This window comes from Helianthus annuus, chromosome 15, assembly GCF_002127325.2.
Source record: "Helianthus annuus cultivar XRQ/B chromosome 15, HanXRQr2.0-SUNRISE, whole genome shotgun sequence".
NCBI classification, from domain to species: Eukaryota; Viridiplantae; Streptophyta; class Magnoliopsida; order Asterales; family Asteraceae; genus Helianthus; species Helianthus annuus.
In genome coordinates this window covers 33,062,409-33,079,578 of record NC_035447.2, presented here as the reverse complement: position 1 = coordinate 33,079,578, position 17,170 = coordinate 33,062,409, and positions in this window count along the sequence as shown.

Sequence of the window (17,170 nt, the reverse complement as noted above, 5' to 3'; positions counted from 1 at the left end):
TTTGGCAATATTCTTATGTTCCGGGTATAGTCCGGTTGTTCGGTTGGATAGTAATCTGTTAAAGTGCTTAAGTAATCTTTTAAGCGTCGTAAATGATATTTTTAGTGACACAATTTATTTCCAAAAGTGTCAGGAATATTTCCTCATGTTTTGGCACTTTATTAGTTAGCTAGAAGCTGGTATGTTAATAAAAGTGCTGTGTCCTGTTCTTAGAGTACGTTTTAGGCACATCCAATCATTTTATCTTATTCCTAGAGACGCAGTTCTACAACCCTTGTATCCCTACACACACTCTGGGTGTAGTAAAAATATTTCTGGCTCATTCAGGCCTTTAGAGGCAGTGTCTGCCTGATGCTGGCTTTATCAGCATGTTCAATAGGTTATCCGTTCAAATGCTACTGTGCTTTTGTGCATCATGTTTGTCACTAGAGTTCAGTAAGTAAATAATGTAGTGACGGAAATCAAAGTATGATGCAGACATGTACAAGTATCAACAGTCAAGTAGCAGTTCATCAGTAATCTCAGTTAAGCACAGTAATTAAGCAACAATTAATAGTTAATTAAATCGTACGGATACCTGGTTTAGTGAGGGTTGTCACATTCTCCCCCCGTTAGAAAAATTTCGTCCCGAAATTTTAAATTCTGCTTGTAGAAGCAGGGTTCTTAGGAAATAAGTGGGGGTATTTCTCTTTCATTTGGTCCTCACGCTCCCAGGTGAATTCAGGACCATGTCTAGCATTCCAACGAACTTTGACGAGCTTGACACTGCTCCGGCGGGTCTTGTTTACTTTCCAATCCGTGACCTCAACAGGTTCTTCAACGAAGTGGAGCGTGTCATCAACATGAATTTCGTCGGTAGGAATGGCAACGTTATCTTGTGTTGGACTTTTCTTCAGATTGGATACATGAAATGTATCGTGAACACCATTTAGTTCGGCAGGTAGGTCCAACTTGTATGCTACTAACCCGATTCTCTCCAAGATCTTGAATGGTCCAATATACCTTGGGTTCAACTTTCCACGTTTCCCAAAGCGTGCCACACCCTTCCAGGGTGATACCTTCAACAAAACCATCTCACCAACCTCAAACTCTAGAGGTTTCCTGCTTCGATCCGCGTAGGCTTTCTGCCTGTCACGAGCCGCGCTGATACGGTCTCGGATTTGCGCGATCTTATCTGTGGTTTCCTGTACCATTTCAGGACCAACCAATTGTCTATCACCTGCGTCAGCCCAACAAAGCGGCGATCTGCACTTGCGCCCATATAAAGCCTCAAACGGCGCGGCACCAATACTGGTGTGGTAGCTGTTGTTGTATGAAAACTCAACCAGGGGTAAATGCTTATCCCAGCTACAACCCAAATCCATCACACATGCTCTCAGCATGTCTTCTAACGTCTGAATCGTCCGCTCACTTTGGCCGTCGGTCTGCGGGTGAAAAGCAGTGCTCAGATTCAACTTTGAGCCAAAAGCTTCCTGAAAGGATTGCCATATCCTCGATACGAACCTTCCGTCTCTATCGAAGATAATCGAGAGAGGTACTCCATGGCGCGTAACAATCTCTCTCATGTAAATTTCAGCCAATTTGCTTGTGTTATCCTTTTCGCGGATAGGCAAGAAGTGTGCTGACTTCGTTAATCGATCCACTATCACCCAGATAGTGTCATGGCCTCTTGGCGTTCTTGGCAGTTTCGTAACAAAATCCATAGAGATTTGTTCCCACTTCCACTTGGGAATCTCTGGTTGTTGCAGAAGTCCTGAAGGCTTCTGGTATTCTGCCTTAACCTTGGCGCATGTTAAGCACTTGCTCACATAAACAGCAACATCGCCTTTCATCCTAGGCCACCAATAGTAATTCTTAAGATCCTGGTACATCTTATCCGCTCCAGGGTGGATAGAGTACCGCGACTTGTGAGCTTCATCGAAAATAACCTTCCGTAAACCACCAAACAAAGGAACCCAAATCCTTTTCTCAAAACATAACGTTCCTTCCTTGTTTGGTACCAACAACTTCTCCATCCCACGGAGATACTCTTCTGCACGGTTTCTTTCCTTGAGAGCTTCTTGCTGCGCTGCACGAACGCGCGAGGAAAGATCGGTTTGAATAATCATCTCCAAAGCTCTAACCCTTATGGGCTTAATTCTCTCTTTACGACTTAGGGCATCGGCGACCACATTCGCCTTCCCTGGGTGATACTTTATCTCACAGTCGTAGTCGTTCAACAGCTCGACCCATCGTCTTTGCCTCATGTTCAACTCGTTCTGGTTGAATATATGCTGGAGGCTCTTGTGATCTGTGAAGATTGTACACTTCGTACCATAAAGGTAGTGTCTCCAGATCTTCAAAGCAAAGACCACTGCGCCTAGCTCCAAATCATGAGTGGTATAGTTCTTTTCGTGCACTTTCAGTTGGCATGACGCGTAGGCAATAACCTTTTGACGTTGCATCAACACACAACCCAATCCTTGACGCGAGGCGTCGCAGTATACCACAAAATCATCAGTACCTTCTGGTAGAGCTAAGATTGGTGCGTTACAAAGCTTATCTTTCAATATCTGAAATGCTTCCTCCTATTTGATTCCCCAATCAAACTTATCCTTCTGCGTGAGGAGTGTCAATGGTTGAGCGATCTTTGAAAAGTTCTCGATGAACCTTCGATAATAGCCAGCCAAACCCAAGAATTGCCGAATCTCGGTTGGCGTCTTTGGCGTTTCCCAATCCTTGATCGCCTCGATCTTTGTGGGATCAACATGTATTCCATCTCCATTCACCACGTGATTGCACTTTCCTTAGCCAAAACTCGCACTTAGAGAATCTGGCGTACAACTGTTCTTTCTTTAGCAGCTCCAGAATGGCTCTAAGATGCTGCTCGTGCTCAGCCTTCGTCTTTGAATAAATCAAAATATCATCGATGAATACAATCACGAACTTATCCAAGTACGGCTTGCAAACCCGATTCATCAAATCCATGAACACGGCAGGTGCGTTTGTCAGACCAAACAGCATAACGAGAAACTCGTAGTGTCCATATCGAGTTCTGAAGGCTGTCTTTGGGATACTCTCCTCCTGTATCCGTAACTGATGGTATCCAGATCGAAGATCGATCTTTGAATAGAAGCTTGAACCTTGTAGTTGGTCAAATAGATCATCGATTCTTGGCAGGGGATACCTATTCTTGATCGTCAACTTGTTCAACTCTCTGTAGTCAATGCACATGCGGAAACTGCCGTCCTTCTTCTTGACAAACAAAACTGGAGCTCCCCAAGGCGAGAAGCTTGGTCGGATAAATCCCTTATCGAGCAACTCCTGAAGTTGTGTTGACAGTTCTTGCATCTCAGACGGAGCAAGTCTGTAAGGTGCTTTAGCCACAGGCGCGGCGCCTGGAACTAAGTCAATGCTAAACTCCACTTGCCTTTGAGGCGGCAAGCCAGGCAAATCTTCTGGAAAGACTTCTGGGTATTCCCTCACGACAGGGATGTCTTCGATCTTCGGCTCAGCAGCCTTTTTATCCACAATGTGTGCTAGAAAAGCAACACATCCCTTCTGCAAACACTTTCTCGCTTTCAGGCAGCTAATCATCCTTAACGGCGTCTCACGCTTCTCCCCATGAACAACAATGGTCTCACCATCATCGGTCGGGATACGTATAATCTTCTCGTGACAAACTATCTCGGCCTTGTTACTCGCTAACCAATCCATCCCTACTACCACGTCGAAGCTTCCCAACTGGACTGGTAGTAGATCCAGAGCGAACTCACGCTCTCCCAATTCGATTACGCAACCTCGAATCACCTCGTTAGCCTCTACTAACTTCCCATTCGCTAATTCGATCGAGTATGGAATATCTAGTTTACTAGCGGCTAAACCAAGCATATTCTTAAATTCTAGCAATACGAAGCTATAATCGGCGCTAGTATCAAATAAAACGGATGCATAGCGTTGGTTTACAGGGAACGTACCAGTGACAACATTGGGATCCTGGCGCGCTTCCCTTGCTTCTATGTTGAAAACCCTTCCGCGGGCTTGGTTCAATTCCGGGCAATTCCTTTTGTAATGCCCAACATCACCGCAGTTAAAACATTCGGGCCTCTGCCCGTTCCCACCATTGTTTCCCGCTTGGTTGTTTCCCTGATTTCGATTCATGGCGCCCGCTTGGTTAGTATGATTGGCACGGTTTCCATCACCTCCCTGGTTTCCTTGTGGGCGGTTCCCAGCACCACCACGGTTGTTCCTATTCCCATATCCTCCTTGGCCTCCCCGGCCAGCAGTTGCCCAACAAGTCTCCTTCAGGTGGCCAGCCTTCCCACATGCTTCACAAACCTTTAACCCACAACGACCAGAGTGATGTCGTTGGCATGAGTTGCACTTGGGTTGTGCACCCATATACCCCTTACTTTTCTTTCTCCCACCAGCCGTATCTTGAGCTGGCACATTCGATTCCCCTTTCTTAACCACCATCCCGGTGCCCTGCTTGAAATTCGAAAACTTCCTCTTGTTTCCTCCAGATGACTCCACATGAGTCTCCTTTTTCTTGGGCTCAGTTTCATCAAACTTGTTCAAACGAATTGCCTCTTCGGTGAGAGCCACACTCAAATCAATGGCTTCTGTGATAGTTGCAGGTTTGGAGGAGGTCACCATGCTGATTATTTGAGGAGCCAATCCCCAAATGAAGCGTTCAATTCTCTTGAACTCAGGTGTAACCATGTAGGGTACCACATGCGACAAGTCGTGGAACCTCTGAACATACTCTGCTATCTTAGGACCTTCCATTTTTAGATGCCAGAACTCGGTCTCCAATCTCTGAATTTCAGCGCGAGAACAGTACTTCTTGCGCATGAGTTCTTTCAGCTCGGTCCACGTCAGTGCGTAAGCAGCAGCTTCGCCAAGTGTTTGGACTTGTAGATTCCACCATGATAGGGCTCCATCCAAAAATAGCCCTGAGATGTAAGTGACTTGTTGATCCAGCGCGCATTTGCTCATGCGAAGTACGGACTCGGTTTTCTCAGCCCAGCGGACGAAAGCAACAGCACCACCTATGCCATCGAAGTTTACGGGCTTGCAGTCCAAGAACTGTTTGTAGGTGCACCCATGAGGTGGTTGTTGTTGTTGCCAGTGTTGCCAGAGTTGCTTCCACTCATTCCTCCTTGAGAGGCAGCATATTGAGCAATAGCAGCAGCAATGACTTGCTGTAGTTCGTCCTGAGTCGTAGGCATTGGCTGAGGTTGACGTCTTGGCGGCATCTTCTAAAGATGTATACGTCGGTCAGGCCATAGTAAGCATACGTATATAGTAATAGTAATAGCACATAACATCTCATGTTATCGATATATCACACACAACATCCCATGTTACGATCATTATACACACAACATCCCATGTCACAAATATTATACACAACATCCCATGTCCCAACATCCCATGTCACAAAAATATAAATAAGCAATCAAGTGAATCAGATATGGTGAGAATACTGCGATTGCCATATATATCGAGACCACAATGTAGTAAGTGTATCAGTACATCATTGTGTCATACAATCATCAATCAATTAGGGGCTACATCACCCCTGTCCAAAAACTATATCATGTCAGTGTCAAATACATCAAGTACATCAAATAAGTATCAACAAAAGTCAGTATCATCAGATGGTCTCCAAAATGCTGTGCAGTCACAATCGCTGTCGTCTCACCAACGCCTACCTATACAGCACTGATGAGCTCTATGCGGATGGCGGGGGAGGAGGGGGAAAGTGAGGGTAAAGCAAGCGGCGTAGCTGAAGCCAGTCCTCCTCCATAGCCTGCTGAGTGCGAATGACAGAGGCAACCTGCTGCTCTAGTGTAAAGAGACGAGCAGCAAAATCTGGGGGTAATGATCGACATGGCTGAAGAGGGGAGTGTATCTGACCATGGCATGAACATGGTGGCAGCTGAGCTCTCTCGAGCTCCTGGAGACGCTGCGTGTGTGACTCATGCTGATGAACGAAGGACATCAAAACGTCCTCTATAGTGTGTCCAACATGAAACGGATGGTATGGATTAGTAGGTGGCATGGCTGGTGGCGTCGACCAAAGCAAAGGCTCACTGGTGGGGTCAAATGGTGCCACATGAAATGGTGAAGTAGAGGGTGGAACAGATGACATCTGGGGCATGAAGGGAATAGACATCGGTACGTGCCCAAAAGGATGGGCTGAAGAGCCCTCTCCAGGCCTCGCTGGAGGTACAAACTGAGGAACCTGAAAAGTAAAATCAACAGGTCGTGTAACAGGGATCTGAGGGGGCAAAGGTGGGACGTCCTCGTCAGCAGGTATCCAACCGTGCTGAGCATCCTCATCGGGTGGATCCATGTGGTCAGCAAATAGTGCGTGCTCAGGCTCGAGTGGAATGGGATCAAATGGAGGAACAATGACAGGGTCAACTGGTGCAACAGGATGGTCGACCGGTATATCAGCAACAAAAGGTGGATCAACAACAGGATCGATAGCAACAACATGATCACCCTCCAGATGATCATCAACGGGCGGGTCAGCTAGAACGGGCTCAACTGGGATGCCAGCATGTACGGGGTCATGCTCGGGCATAGGATCTAGAGCAGCTGCCTGCTCAGGAGCCAAGGCAGGCTCATGGTCACCAAAAGCCATATCAAAGTCGAACTCAGGATCAATAGGGTCAACTGGATCAGCGGGGTCCTCCATGAGCTGGTCCATCGGGATAAACTCGATATCATGATCCGGGTCGAATCCCGGAGGAAAAATGGGATCAGAATCCTCTATATCGTCATGCTCAAATGCAAAGCTCGGAATAGGTGCAGCAGAGGATGCCTGGTCAGGATCCGAGTCGTGTGCAAAATGCTGTGCGCTCACCTCGTGAGAAGGTGCAGATGCCACAGACTCAAAGGAGTCTGGGACCGGTGAATGTGCGGGTGAGTCCTCAGCAGGGGCGTCAGCGATCATCAGAAGATCGCCAGCGGGAAGAAGGGCTGCATCCGGAATCTCATCCTCAATAGGCTCGTCCTCAAACAAATCGATATCGCCGTCAGCCTCGGCGTCGAGTAGCAAGTCGTATGCGGGATAGACGGCTAAAGGAATAGGAGCTGGAATCACAACTAGGGGTAAGTACTCAGCAGGAGGGTCATCAATAGGCTCATCAGCGCCATCGGGCAGAGCGAAGGGCTGGAAGTCATCGTCATCAGTGCTCGTGTAATCGGAGGTATGCACCTCGTGCTCTGAGGATATAATGTCGTCAGATACTATGGGTAAAGGTCCGGTGGTATCCGAATCACATACGCACAAACATGTCGCATGGCACGGGTGACTCATGATGTCTGTAACATAAATATGCACGAATAATCAGTAAATCAGGTAATCACATAAGTTACAAAATAATAATCACATAATCCACCTAGTCCCACTAGCCTCCCAGCCTCCCAGACTGCTCTTCCTAGTCCCACTAGCAAATTTTTCCAGCCTCCCAGACTGACTCCCTAGTCCCACTAGTCAATTCTCCCAGCCTCCCAGACTGACTCCCTAGTCCCACTAGACAACTACCTCGATCCATTAGATCGAGCCTCGGCCTCCCAGACCGAGCCTCAGTCTCCCAGACCGAGCCTCAGCCTCCCAGACTGAGCCTAAAAATAATAAATAAAATGCGCTCAACATTTGTTTATAAAAAGGTTTTGGATCTGGAGTTAAGTGGTATGCAGTAAAAATGTTTTCGTGAGAGCCCTAGTGATCATAGTCTAAACTCAAGAAGGAATCCTAGTTCGCAATGATCAGAGCTCTGATACCAAGCTGTCACACCCTGGCTTTGCGGAAGCGTGGTTAATTTGGTGTGACTTCTTAATACCATAGCTTAATCATAATAAAGCTATATGAATTAAAAATATGCAAGATCATCCATTAAAATAAAAATATCAAAACATTGTCTTAACGGGTTAACACCCTATCAACCATAAACTTGTCCCACAAACATTACAACCCTAAACGTAACATAACATAACATGATTCGAGGACTGTGACTTGTCCAGGAAAGAGTCACATTCCCCAAACCCTGGATGACCTCGGTGACTAATGCAACGGAAAACATGCCATACCGTGCCAGATCTTTAATTCCCTGAAATACATGTAAGTTGAAAAATCAACAATAATGTTGAGCGAGTTCATGCGAAAGTGAGTAAATAAACCTTTGTATTTATCAAAAACCCTGGTATGTAGCAAATAAGGAAAAAGAGATCACCAATGGTTTGCAAGGCCATTGATATGTGTGAAATGCAAGTAGGAAGGCTCAAACCTAGCAAATTTATGCGTCGGGAACAAAGTCATCCCAAGGTCCGTTATGCTGGACCTGGGACTGGGCTCGCTACACCCAAATAGATCTACCGCTCCTGCCCCTCGGTCCTACCCTGAGGATTAATGACCTCAAGTTTCCGCCTACCCATTCACATGATCTAAAAGTAACCCTCCTTACGCTAACCATACCATGTATAAAGTAATCATAACCATTGTAACATGTATTTCACCCCCGCAGTTTAGAAAACTGAAAACAGTTAAGAGAAAAGGGGGACATGAACTCACAGTCAGTGCGTCGCTATACCAAGTACTCCGAATGTCAGGCAGCTGTGCAACGACCTACATGTGCTAATTCTATTAGACGGATGGCCGTGCCTTAGCTTTATAGTTTAAGTTTCGGGAAACAGTTAGACAACCGTTCCTTGTATATACTTGGTAGTTAATCTCCTTCCCAAGGATGGGGGATTTAATACATGTGCGTTCAATTTATAATATTAAGTCTCACTTAATATATTTTTTTTTCTTCTAATTCCAAAATATAAATATTTTTCTCAAAAATATTATATTTTCACTTCACATAATACTTCCAAAAATAATACGTTGACAAAATACGCGTTCATGAATATTTTCGTATAATGCGTAAGTTACGTTTTAGTAATCGTGTGGTAATAGTAATTACCGGTGTAACTTATATGTTTGTCGTGTAAGCGTTTGTATTATTTTGGGTTCGTCAACGTTTGTAAATATTATTTTTACTCTAAAAATAATATTTATATATTTTCACAAAATAATCATAAACAGTGAAGTGAAAAATATATTTACTAAATATATATTTATCACGTTTAGTTTTGTGAAAATCCCACCTCCGATTATTTAATAAATAAAGTCATGGCGAAATATATTTTGACAACATATCAAAAATAATTCTAACACTTGTAAATAATTCTAAGTGTTAGGTTTTAGAAAAATTTCGCCAGAGTTTCCCCTGTAACTGGAGGTGGCCACGCTTTCAAGCGTATCATTTTCTTTTACAAAATCACTTCAAAAACTTCTTGATTCAATCAAACAATTTCCGACACATCAAACTAGTTTCAACACACCAAACTTGCCGACTAGTATGTAAATCGCATTATTACATGAACTTGTAGTTTTTTTTCCGAAAACTATAGTGTAGATCTCCTTATATTTGGTGGATCTTTGCATAAGATAGTTTAATCTTGTAAAAACCCCGTTTTTAGAATAAATCATTCTTTACAACTTCCCGACAACTTTTATAAAAATTGTTACTTTGTCGGATCTTTCGTTTCACAAGTGTTTATACACTTGTAGTTTGTAAAAATCATATTCGTTAAGGTGTCATCCGACTTTTATAAAACATGATTTTCTCAATACTTGGTTCTACGAAAATACCACTTGCAGATACGTAGATCCGCTAGTTTTAAACACCATTTTACTAGTAAAATTACTTTTACACAAGTTCATGTCTGTCGTGTGGTAGAGTTTCACCTTTTAACCCTCGTACCGATAGAAACAAGCTTATGTCAAGATCTATGATCTTAACAAAGTCGGGTTAAACGATGATCCGAGCCACCACATCGTAGATCGGGCCTAAATAATCACCATATTCAAACACTACAACTTTTACACAAGTTATGATATTTTATCCAACAAAATTCAAGTTTTAGTAAACTTTAAAGATTCAAAAGATGGGTTTCCGCATTTTAACCGTTATACATCATATTAACCACCTTAAATATGTTCGAGAGTGAGTTTTAAACATTATACCTCTAGCTCGGGGCTAGGGAAGAATCTAGGCGAAAAGGTGGTGGATAAAAGCAAAGTAACGAGGTCCTTCCGCTTCCATTTGCTCCAAAGCTCCTAATACGTGACCCGTAAGGCTTGTATGATGTAGGAATGGATGGATCAAAGCTCGACAATGGGTGGGTGGATGGATGAGGGTTCGGCCGAGAGTGGGGAGAGCAAGAGAGAGTTTTTGGTGTTGGTTTAGTGAAGTGATAATCTCTTGTGTAAGCTCATGTATTTATAGACATAAACAAATTCCAAATCCAATGGTCAATGTGTCATCTAGATATTAAGCATAAACCATTATAATAATCAAAAGTGGTACTAGCTAGTTACATGAGGACCAAACCGGCCCAAAGGGGGGGGGGGGTCACTTGGTTCGATTTCAACCTTATAGTTAGAGATTAGTTATACTAAACCAAGTTAGATAGGGGTTAACTCGGTTAGTGGTGTGATGCGTTATATCGCGGGTGTTAGGGTAATCAGGGACCCTAACTAGCTCAGAAAAAGACTAACAATATTTTTGGCAATATTCTTATGTTCCGGGTATAGTCCGGTTGTTCGGTTGGATAGTAATCCGTTAAAGTGCTTAAGTAATCTTTTAAGCGTCGTAAATGATATTTTTAGTGACACAATTTATTTCCAAAAGTGTCAGGAATATTTCCTCATGTTTTGGCACTTTATTAGTTAGCTAGAAGCTGGTATGTTAATAAAAGTGCTGTGTCCTGTGCTTAGAGTACGTTTTAGGCACATCCAATCATTTTATCTTATTCCTAGAGACGCAGTTCTACAACCCTTGTATCCCTACACACACTCTGGGTGTAGTAAAAATATTTCTGGCTCATTCAGGCCTTTAGAGGCAGTGTCTGCCTGATGCTGGCTTTATCAGCATGTTCAATAGGTTATCCGTTCAAATGCTACTGTGCTTTTGTGCATCATGTTTGTCACTAGAGTTCAGTAAGTAAATAATGTAGTGACGAAAATCAAAGTATGATGCAGACATGTACAAGTATCAACAGTCAAGTAGCAGTTCATCAGTAATCTCAGTTAAGCACAGTAATTAAGCAACAATCAATAGTTAATTAAATCGTACGGATACCTGGTTTAGTGAGGGTTGTCACATATGATGGGTTCTGGTTGTGGAGATGGAGTTTGTGCAGTGGCTTCAGGTGCAGTTGCATGGGGTACAAGAGGAGTAAACGGAGTAATGGTAAGCGACGAGTCTCTCCCCCCCGCGTCTTGTACTTCTTGCAATTCTTCGTAAGGGTTGGTACTGCTCCCACTGACCTTGAAATCCTCCAGGAACGCAGCACGCTTGGTTTCAACAATACGGGTGACATGGGAAGGACAATAGAAACGATAACCCTTTGAATGATCAGGATACCCGATAAAGAAGCAGGTAACTGTTTTAGGGTCAAGTTTCCTTAGGAAAGGATTATATAATTTTGCTTCAGCAATGCAGCCCCATACTTTCATATATTTAAGACTCGGTTTCCTTCCTGTCCAAAGTTCATAAGGAGTTTTAGGGACAGACTTAGAAGGAACTCTATTGAGTATATGAACAGCTGCTTTTAACGCTTCAGTCCAGAGGAATAATGGTAAATTAGTGTTGGCTAACATACTGCGCACCATGTTCATAAGGGTACGATTTCTTCGTTCAGCGACACCATTCTGCTGAGGTGTACCAGGCATGGTGTATTGGTTCACAATCCCCTGGCCCTTACAAAACTCATAAAATGGACCAGGAGCTTGACCCACATCAGTATGTCTTCCATAATATTCACCGCCTCTGTCTGATCTCACAACTTTAATTTGACGATCTAATTGCTTTTCAACTTCAGCTTTATAATCTTTAAAAGTTGTTAGAGATTCAGACTTTTCCTTTATAAGATACAAGTACATGTAACGAGAATAATCATCAATGAAAGTGATAAATGAAGTATGTCCTGTGATGCCAGCGATTTGATAGGGACCACTAATGTCAGTGTGAATGAGTTCTAATAAATTAGAGCTCCTAGTGGCACCTTTCTTATTCGCTGATGTCATTTTGCCTTTAAGACATTTGACACATGTTCCAAAATCAGTGAAATCGAGAGGAGGTAAGACTTCATCCTTTACGAGACAATTTAATCGTTCTCTTGAGATGTGGCCTAAACGTTGATGCCACAACATAGATGAAGTCTCTAAGTCTCGAATTTGTTTCTTTTCCATCTTTGTGAGTGATTCATTTATATTATATGACAACAAAGATTTGGAAAAATTATCATCTAGTTCTAATCTATAGAGACCACCATCCAGAATGCCAGTACCATAAACAACGGAATCATAGAGAATAGAGAGTTTGCGATGACCATAAGAAACGACAAAACCGTCCATGTCTAACTTTGGTCCTGATACAAGGTTCCGAGTTACCTCAGGAACATATAAGGTATCATAAAGTTTAATACATAAACCAGTTTTAAAAAATAATTGTAATGTTCCTATGGCCTTCACTTCTAATTCCCGATCATCCCCAACTTTAAGTGTTCTTTGGTTTCTTCCCAGCTTCCGGATTGTAAGGAATCCCTGAAGTGAATTGGTAACATGAACCATAGAACCAGAATCAAACCACCAAGAATTAGCAGGAACACTTAAATTAAAGGACTCAAGTATCATGAAAAAATCGTTACCTTTCTTAGCCAGCCACTCCTTGAAGTCAGGGCATTCCTTTTGCTTATGTCCTGTCTTTTTACAGAACTTGCAATAGGGTTTGCCTAAGGAGTTCTTAGAGCTGGAAGGTGCACTTGTATTAGGATTTGGATTTGGCTTTTGAACCTTAGAAGCATCCTTGTAAGGAATCCATATTACCCTTATTAACTAATTGGGTTTCCTCTTGGGTGTATAAATAAGGGGCTTATTAGAGAGTTAAAGGGTTACACACATTACACAATCACAAACCCTCAATAACATCAAATTCGTCTCTCTCTCCCCATAACCGAAACCTCCCTACTTTCGGTTTCATCACCATCATTAACTTACACCCTAAGGAGGAACCAGATCATCCTGACAATCATGTCGAACTCAATGGCTGCATCTCTGACTGGATTCTCTGCTGGCCTGTCTACTGTAACAGGTATTATTCATGTTTTCCATTACATTTAAACAGAACTGATCCAACAAAATATATATCAAATAATTATTTCTTCTTTTTTTACTTCATCAATTCTAATTTTTTTCACTTTGTATTATTTATTTAATATATATATATATATATATATATTTTACGTTATTGTTTGTTAGATTTGTCATTACTACCGATTACTCTAATCATGTTTATGACTTATCATTTTCTATAATATCACTATTTCCTTTGGATAAACTCTTAGATTCTATCCAATAAATTAATATTTTATAACTAAATTATTTAATTTTGTAACTTATTTATTGTTAAATATATGTAAACAAACTTGATAGACATTATTTACATATGTTTACTTAAAAAAAAACTATTTTTATGTGTATATTTTTACATCTGTGTTCGCATAAATTTGAGTTGTTCTACGTTTTGACGTTATTTTTTTTTTTCGAAAACAACTTCGATTAAATATAATACGTTTTCATTTAAAAACACATTTTTGCGTGCACATATTTATTTGTATGTGTCGGTATAAATTTGAGTTGATTTACGTTTCGACATAAATTTTTTTGAAAAATCGAGTCAAGTCAAATATAAAACTTTTTAGTGCGTATTTTTTAAAAAGCATTAATAAAGCCCTTTTAATTATACAAATCAGTTTTTCCATTATACCCGTTACATTTTCTATGTATAAGTTGTTTCATATATAATATATAAAACGTTATGATTGTACGGTATGATTTTGATTTACTATACGTTTCGATCCAATCGCAATGCATATATAGGTTATATTGAGTCAGATATACCAGAACGCGTGTTTTGATAAGGTTAACGCATCATATAAGGATTGGACTAATTCATTCAATGTTTCCAATGTACCCGCGCCGCAACGCGGGCGGACCTCATTACTAGTTTAGACATAGAATGAGTTTACACATAGTCTGTCCATGAAAAACCTAGGCTTAGGGGCAACTTTGTTTTCAGCAACCAAGTGTTCTTCCCCTAAATTCTATATTAAATTACACCTCCTAAGAATTAAACTTTGGTCTTTTCCAGTAACGAATCCAGATTTTTTTGATGAGGGCACAAAATTCGTAGGGTTAAAAGAAGGTGGGTCAAAACAACTCTGATCAAAATAGACGGCGGCTAAGCCTAAATGAGTTCATACTTATCCATTTAATATACTGTAAAACTAGGCATACTTATTTTTGTTTAGTAATAATATGATAAATTTGAGAAGAATTGGATACCAAAAAATAAAACCAATTGAGTAAATAAATAAGAAAAAAAAAATAACAATTTAATAGATTTAAAAAACTTATGTAAATACCTAACAGATAATATAGATCATATTGGAAGAATACGTGTAATTTTAGGTCTTATTATGTTGATATGTATGTAGGTGTTTTTCATTTGGAAAAATCATCCACACACATATATAAAAATTATTATTCTTTGAAACTAGGTGTATGAATGTATGATTGCATAACTTTTTCTTGGGCCGACCTCTTTCTTAACTCTTGTTTAGGCTGCCCACCCTACTCAAAGGGTACATCTGCCACCAGTTTTTCCATATGAATTAATTCTCTTAACCATCAGGCCAAACCCTAAGTGGCATAAGTTAAAGGCAACTAAAAGGTTATACTGTCACATACGTATTGTACATCTCCCACATTCAAGCCCCCTCCCACCCACGCTCTCTATAAGTGTTTCTGTGTCTTTAGATCATTTTTCCACAAGCTAACATATGGTTATTCCATGAACAAAAGATAATATCAGGGTTGTGAGAGTTGGTTTAGTGGTTAGTCATGGTTTTTCTCCTTGAGATCTTAAGTTCAACTCCCACTAGCATCACTTTGAAAGACGTTGGTGGTGACAATGAAATTTAGAACTAGGCCTCTCTGGAGGTCGTCAGTTCGAAATCGAGCCGAACCGGGTTTTACTTCAGTGGGCCTTCGGGCGGGTGGGTTTTCCCCGGAACTGGTGGCTAGGTGGCTCGGATATGCATCCAACTCTGGCCGTACGGAGGAGGAGATGCATTTACTCGATTGAAGACATCCTAGGATGTTTATCTAGTGATTTAGTTCGCCATTCAAAAACAAATATCATGAGTGTGAGATAATATGATTCTTGGTACTCATAGAAGACTGGAAAGATGTTCCCCTTCTTTTCATTGCATCAAACTAGTAGCCATGTTGATCTTCGAGCTTTAGAAACTTGAATATTGGAGGGTTAAGGGGTTTGCAATCTATATTTGTTCATAAATCTTGTGCGTATATATGAGATGGAAAGCTAATTTGGTTTCTTGCGTCTACGTTTCTCTAGTCTCCGAGGAGCCTTCACCATACAACAATTAGAGCAATTTAGAAGTTTGATTTCTAAATCCTCTCCATTGTATGGACCACCCTTGTTTATGGGTTTAATACATTTTAGAGTTTTGTACTGCCTTTTTTATTAGATCGGAAACCGGTTTAGTTAACTCGGTTAATCTTCGATTGCATGACAAGCTAAGCTAAAGCCTGTTTCATTGAATAAATCCAATAAGACAAATCGCTCTCGTGCTTAGCTTACTGGGGTATGAAATTAGGATTTGTATTGATTGAATAATATTGATATTGATTAGAAGGGTGGAGATACAATAGGAAGTTTATTTGGCTAGGAAGGATAAGAAGTGATCTTGACCATTCATTAAGTTAATCAAGGGCTAAGATTAAATCAGGGAAATTGAAAGGAAGAATAGAGGCGCGTGAGTTTGTTCAAGGGCATTCTACTCAATCCAAGCCAATAGTTTTTCTCTCCTCCAATTCCTCCCCATTTTTTAAACGTTAATAACTCTTTCATACGACATTATTTTTTTATAAAAATTGCACCAAAAAAACGAGCGTTTTTTTATCTTTAAAACGAGTATACTATTGCTATATTTAAAAAAAAAAATTAACCCAGTTGCGTAAAACTCAATAGAAAAACCACCAGTTACGTAAAACGCAATGAAAAAAAACCTAAAAAATGACATTTTTCTAAAACGCAATGCACAAAAAACACAAAGAAATGACTTATTTGTAAAACGCAATGGCCAGAAAACACACAGAAATGTCTTATTTGTAAAACGCAATGGCCAGAAAACACATAAAAATGTGTTTTACCTCAAACGCAATGCACAAAAAACACAAAGAAATGACTTATTTGTAAAACGCAATGGTCAGAAAACACACAGAAATGTCTTATTTGTAAAACGCAATGCCTAGAAAACACATAAAAAAGTGTTTTACCTAAAACGCAATGCACCAAAAACACAAAGAAATGTCTTATATGTAAAACGCAATGGCCAGAAAACACTTAAAAATGACTCATTCTAAAACGCAATGGACTGAAAACACCTAAAAAATGTGTTTTACCTAAATGACTCATTCAACCCCAGCCAGGGGCTCTGCCCCTTGGACCCCGCCAGGGGCTGCCGCCCCTGGGACCCCGCTACCGGGGGCTGCCGCCCCCGGACCCCCGCAAAGATCGTAAAACGCAATGACTAAATCAAAAACCCAGATCATGAAAATGAAATTAAACAATTTCTTACATGGATCGAAGCCGATTTCTTCATCAATTGACAAAATTTGAATGATAGAAACACTTATCAACGCTCGAATCGAACGAATCGAGTGATTATCTCCAAAATCACCGGAAAAAACGAGATTTTTTTATGAAATTAAACTGGGTTTTCTTCAAAAAAAAAGCTGAAGAACACGTTGATCGGGTTCTGAATCATTGATTGGTGATGAAAATCGCACTATAATGTAGTGATTATTGAGATAGAAAGTGAAGAAATAGTTGAAGATGGTGGGTTTTTGAATTTACTGGATTTTGAAAAAGGAAGAAGAAAGGAGTTGGATTGACTAAAATACCCTTTCTCTTTATTTTAAAATTTGCCACATGTCATAATCCTATGGCTTCCTATCCTTTCTAGCGAAAATTAACTT